At 51.4% G+C, this 5649-nt stretch overlaps 1 long non-coding RNA gene across 1 annotated transcript; it reads left to right on the top strand.

The window, feature by feature from the left end:
• Positions 1-875: 875 nt before the first annotated feature.
• LOC306819394 lies at positions 876-3944 on the top strand. The gene is made up of 3 exons (XR_013778519.1): positions 876-1454; positions 3452-3853; positions 3884-3944. It is a non-coding gene; the product is annotated as an uncharacterized lncRNA (long non-coding RNA).
• The last annotated feature ends 1705 nt before the right edge of the window (positions 3945-5649 follow it).

Genomic DNA, 5649 nt, shown 5'->3' on the forward strand with positions numbered 1-5649 from the left:
TGTCCTGTAGCTCTTACATCACTGTAGTGTTCGCCCCATATCAGCTCTGTTTACGTGTGTGAGTGTGAGTGTGTGTGTGCGTGTGCGTGTGCGTGTGTGTGTGTGTGTGTGTGTGTGTGCGTGTGTGTGTGTAACTCTACCCCGCTCTGATCCATCTGTGATCCCGTCCATTGTTTGTGAATTAACAATCTGGCATGTGAGCTGCATTTAGCCCATTAGGGTCAGCGATGTCCCTGGGCTTTTTAGAAACACACACACACACACACACACACACACACTGACACACTCACAGGACAGCTGCAGCTCACACACACATACACACTGATAATATAATCTGTACTCAGTGTGTGTCACCGTGTGTGTGTCAGAGAGTTTACCTTGTAAGGTTTAAAATGTCGCTCTGAAGCTTCAACAGTTTCAGAGAGAAGAAACATTTTGAATAAAGCAACAAATCATTTCATGAATATAAAAAAAAAACCCTGGAAGGAAGGAAGGAACTAGACTTTCACAATAAAAGCATGGACAGACAGATGAGCTCAGAGCACGGGTGAAAGAAAAGTCAAACGGAGATTAGATTGACCTTTATTGACAACAAGCAGACACTGATAACCAAATGTTTCTATTGTTGCGCCCAGCGCACAACAGTGTGTGTCATGTGGCTGCACGTCTCAGGCTTCATTGCACAAACAGTCAGAGTTGAAGTTGGAGTGATTTCAGTGTTGGATGTTCCTAACTCTCCTACAGGGAGAAGTCAGCGTTGTATTCTAAAAAGTGAAACTGAATGAATCAGTCAGAAGGACGTCTCATACCCCCCCCCCTCTCCCCCCTCCTTGTCCCCCCCCCCCCCCCCCCCCCCCCCCGGGTCTGTCGAGGACTCAGTCAGTCCTCTCCTCTGTCAGCGGACAGACTCACTGAGGCTTCCTGGAACTGACGGGGATTAACGGCTCGGATTGAACCCTGGGAAAGCAGCGTGTTCCCGGGGAGCGTCGGATCTACTCCGACCTTTACACACCGACTGAATGTGACGTTTCTGACTTCAGGAAACGGCAACTTTGGAAGCGTTTGTGGTGTGAGCTGACACAAACCAGTGTGTGTGTGTGTGTGTGTGTGTGAGAGGCAGCGTGTCCGTGCTTGTTTCTGGAGGAACACTCTACCCCAGATACCTCGCATAACTGTGTCAGTGTGTGTGGAGATAAGAGCAGGTGCTGACTTTACACACACACACACACACACACACACACACACTCTCTCTCTTCAGTCACACCTTTATATTTAAGAAGTGTGTCATGGAGGACTGAGCTCTGAGGCGCTCGGTTCAGAATGCGTGCGGCGGTCCGATGGACGACACGATTGCAGGACGCTGGATTATTAAGGAGCGCGGCGGAGCCTTCGGTCCCGGGACAGAAGATGAAGAGGAGGAAGGAGCGAGCGGGAGCCCCCCAACTCCGCCTCCAGTAAGAGTGTGTGTGTGTGTGTGTGTGAGGGAGGAATCAGACGATGTTTATTTGTTTGTGGCGGTAGTAAACAGGAAGTGTAAACGTTGTTTGGACTGTGGGGGGGGGGGCGTGGTCTCCGTGGACCAGCGGTCAGTGTGTCCGTCCTCTCTGGTCTCTGACAAACAGGAAGTGGAAGACATCGCAAAAACACAGACAACAATGTTACTCACGTTGTTCCTTTAACTCCGTCATAAACATAAGAGTGAGCAGACACACACACACACACACACACACACACACACACACACACACACACACACACACTGGTCAAAAGGTTCATACGTACATAGTGTGCATACTGAGTCACTCGGGGAGAAGAGAATCTTCTATAGCAGACAGAAACATGAGAAGAGAGAGAGATAGGACGAGAGAAGGAGGGGGAGAGAGAGAGATAGGGCGAGAGAAGGAGGGGGGGAGAGAGAGATAGGGCGAGAGAAGGAGGGGGGGAGAGAGAGATGGGGGGGGGAGAGAGATAGGGCGAGAGAAGGAGGGGGGGAGAGAGAGATAGGGCGAGAGAAGGAGGGGGAGAGAGAGAGATAGGGCGAGAGAAGGAGGGGGAGAGAGAGAGATAGGACGAGAGAAGGAAGGAGGGGGAGAGAGAGATAGGGCGAGAGAAGGAGGGGGAGAGAGAGAGATAGGACGAGAGAAGGAGGGGGAGAGATAGGATGAGAGAAGGAGGGGAGAGAGAGAGGACGAGAGAAGGAGGGGGAGAGAGAGAGAGAGAGGACGAGAGAAGGAGGGGGAGAGAGAGAGAGAGGACGAGAGAAGGAGGGGGAGAGAGAGAGATGGGGAGAGAGAGAGATAAAAACAGGGACAGAGGTCACAGTATGATTACATGATATTTCCTTCAGCTTTGAGAGTCATTAGAGACGAAATCATGAATTTATAACTTTTGATTCATCATGTAAAAAGTTGTGTCCAGCGGCTGGAGCCCACACAGCGGACGGCCCAGGTTCAAATCCAACCTGTGGCTCATAGAGTCCAAACTAACTGAGACCAGGACAGGACGTCTGTGAGTGCGGGGGGGGGCGTGTCACTCGTTACCGGGGAAACAAATCAAACTCCAGCAGGTTATTTTTAGGAAGAGGAGTTTTCTGTCTTAAACAGCCAATCGGTGGTGGTTTAGATTTAAAGTCTGGAGCTCCTTTCTGAGCCTCCCTGATGTTTAAGTCACCTGTCCTGTCTGAACATGATAAAACCTTCATGTGACGCTGAGAGTCCTCGTTCTGACCTCTCAAATCCAACTTTACAAACCGGACCTTTGTGTGCAGCAGCTCCTGTTTCTGTCATTAGGATCAATCTGGACACCACAGATGGCTCTCACAGGGAAACACTGCACGCACAGAAAAGTGTGCCGCTCTTGACTTCCCAGCAGGTGGTCTCTCACCCAGCAGGGGGGGGTGGGGCAGACCACCACCATAAGGTCCTCATGCCCTTTTGATCCGTGCCAACTGAACCGGCTGAACTCTGCAGAGACAAAAGGAGCAACTTCAGCTTCATGTGTCTTTATATTGGAAACATGTCCTGAGTGTGTCCATGCAGCTGCAGCAGGTCCAGGATTCATGTCCCCTGCCTTGGTCCTGGTCTCGGTCTTGTCTCGGTGTAGGCCATCAGTTGGTCTTGGTGTTAGGATCACAGCTGTTACGGTGCAGGTTGCATTCTGGGTAAATCGATTCATCCTCACGTCCATGAAATGTTTAGAAACCGTTCGATCAGCTCCGCAAATCAGCGAAAACCGAATGCAAATATTTTCATTTCAACTTTCATCAGCAGCAGCATGTGCGCACACACACACACACACACACACTCACACACACACATACACACACACACACACACACACACACACACACACGTGTGAGGTTAAACATTCCTCATCACACATCCCTCTCTCCTCCCTCCTCCTCCTCCTCCTTTCTTCCTCTCCTCTCCTCCCCTCCTCTCTCTGTTGGCAGAATCTGGTCGCCGGCTCAGCTGCGTTTCCACGGCAACAGCAGCCTCCTCCAGCACCTGCTGTCCCCCACTTCTTTTCATCCCTCCGTCGTTCAGCCCCCCGTCGTCACCCTCTCCCCCTTCACCTCCTCCTCCTCCTCCCCTTCCCTCTGCTCCTCCGACGGCCCTCTGTCGGCCCCTGTTCACCAGCGAGGAAACCCCTTTCTGTGGAGGTAAGAGACGAGTGTGTGTGTGTGTGTGTGTGGCCTCCTAACACACCTGTTTGTTTTGGGTGTGTGTGCTGTCTTTTTCATTAACATGGCTGACGAGAGTCGTGACCTGGTGTGTCTGTCGGTGACCTTCATCTAGCGGGCAGATCGAGGCGCTCGCGGCGTGTTTGTGTGCAGACGCACGCTTCGCTTTTTGTCATCGTGTAAAAAAACTGTGTGTGTTAGTGTTTCTTCTTCCTCGATACGTACGGGCTCGTTCCTCTTCCTCCTTCTTTCTTTACCCACCACGAGTTAGACGTGAACCTCTTACTTTCTAAAGAGGACAGATGGTCTTTTTCTGGACACTTAGATTCAAAGAAGTTTAACACAACCATCATGAAAGCATCGCTCCACAGTTTAACAAAAAGCTCCTCGTGCTCTTCTTTCACTGAGAGGCAGCTGTTATCCCTGCAGGGTTTTCAACAGGTGAGCATCAAACATCTGCAGTAAAATATCATGTGACGTGATCGCCTCTCCTTAACAAGAGAGAGAGAGAGAGAGAGAGAGAGGGGGATCAGAAACAGAGGGATGAAAAGGGGAGGGGTCACTGCTGAGCAGAGAGAGAGAGAGAGAGAGACGCAGCAACATCCCGACCCTCACACTGTCGCCGGTGTGACAGGTGGAGGCAGCGTCTGTTGGAAGCCCTCGTCCTGTCAGAGCGATGCGCCGCCGTTAGCATGTCTGACTCCTTCTGGACGGTGCTCTCTAATTTCTCACTCCCCGAGAGAAGCATGCTGCGGCGCTCCAAGAGGTACGCCTCCTTCTCCCTCCATCCGTCTTCATGACTTTTTCCTCTTTCCCTGCTGCTCAGTCTCCTCCTCCTCCTCCTCCTCCTCCTCCTCCTCCTCCTCCTCCTCCTCCTCCTCCTCCTCCTGTTTGCAGGTTTTAAGATGCTCAGCAGGAGTTGCTCCGTCTTCAAGGTTCAGATAACCGGATTTGTCTTTTTGCAGGACGCTCGGTGTGTTTGCATTTGAATCAGAGTCACCGTGACGCGTTTAAAAGGCTGCCGTGTATCGGAGCCTGTCGCCAGGATGCAAACTCAATTCCTGGCGTGATTTTCACGTCTGTCCTCGTGAGCGTGTGCCATCGCTGCCTCAGATAACCTCGTCCTTGGTTGCGTCTGTCAGAGCCTGAAGTGACTCCTGGAGCAGAAAAGAAAGGCAGAGACAGAGCTGTACTTATCGCCTCCTCGTCCTGCTGTAATAACAGGGGACACATTTCTGCTCCTCGCCTCCTTGTAACCGCCTCCTGTTGTGTGTTTGTTAAAAAGAGGCTGTCGAGTGAGACTGAGGCACTCCTGCATAGCAACAGGCTCCGACAGGTTTTTTTTTGGGTGGGTTGGATTAGTTGAGCTGTAATCAGGAGAAAATGATTCATCATTCTCAGAGAGAGGAAGCAAGGTGAGCAGGAAGAGGGGAGCAGCAGCCCTTTCAAATTAAGATTTAAAAAAGTTCACTTCATTTTCCTTTCTCGCAGCCTTCATCACCACGGCAACGACTTTCCATCCTTTAAAAGGTGAAAGTGGAATCAGGACGTAGAGTTTCGGACGTCGTAAAGACGAGACCGGTTCGAGTCTTTCACGGGTCATGTGGAGTAGTTTTGCTCTGGCGTGTGGATGCAGCTGAATGTTTGGCAGCACTTTGAGTCCAGGACCACAGAGTGTATCGTAAACCCGATCATAAGTCCTGCTGCGGACCGACAGGACCTCCAGTTGGGTCCTGCCGACGTGCCCTTGAGACAGGCACCAAACCTGCAGTCGCTGTAGCGCGCTCCACGTGCAGCGCCCGATTCTGACACCTCTCCACTACTGTGTGTGTGTGTGTGTGTGTGTGTGTGTGTGTGTGTGTGTGTGTGTGTGTGTGTGTGTGTGTGTGTGTGTGTTGTGTGTGTGTGTGTGTGTGTGTGTGTGTGTGTGTGTGTGTGTGTGTGTGTGTGTGTGTGTGCGTGTGTGT

This window comes from Symphodus melops (assembly GCF_947650265.1).
Source record: "Symphodus melops genome assembly, contig: scaffold_548, whole genome shotgun sequence".
Classification (NCBI taxonomy): Eukaryota; Metazoa; Chordata; class Actinopteri; order Labriformes; family Labridae; genus Symphodus; species Symphodus melops.